The sequence below is a fragment of the Penaeus monodon genome, chromosome 20 (assembly GCF_015228065.2).
Source record: "Penaeus monodon isolate SGIC_2016 chromosome 20, NSTDA_Pmon_1, whole genome shotgun sequence".
Classification (NCBI taxonomy): Eukaryota; Metazoa; Arthropoda; class Malacostraca; order Decapoda; family Penaeidae; genus Penaeus; species Penaeus monodon.
In genome coordinates this window covers 35949533-35949818 of record NC_051405.1, presented here as the reverse complement: position 1 = coordinate 35949818, position 286 = coordinate 35949533, and the positions used below count along the sequence as shown (strand labels likewise).

Below are 286 nucleotides of genomic sequence, written 5' to 3'. Positions count from 1 at the left end.
TACAAACTCCAAAGCTAACCATTTCCCCTTTTATCTCCTCCAGCATGTCAATCGTCTCCAGCAGGCAGTCAGCGGTGATGGCGCTCGTGATCGTGGCGGCTCTCTTGGCTCTCGCGGCGGCCGAGCTCACCGAAACGTGGTTCGATTACCGGACTCGAACCTCCAAAGGAACTCAAGAACAGGGCTAAGACGTCCCTCGACACTAATATGGGTGAGTGGGGTGTGGGGTGTGGGCGGAGTCCTATGCGGGCGGCGGTTGCTTTTGTCTTTGGAAGAATGTAGGCCA

At 56.3% G+C, this 286-nt stretch overlaps 1 pseudogene; it reads left to right on the top strand.

The window, feature by feature from the left end:
• LOC119585983 overlaps positions 1 to 286 on the top strand; it is a 20739-nt pseudogene that overhangs the window by 6845 nt on the left and 13608 nt on the right.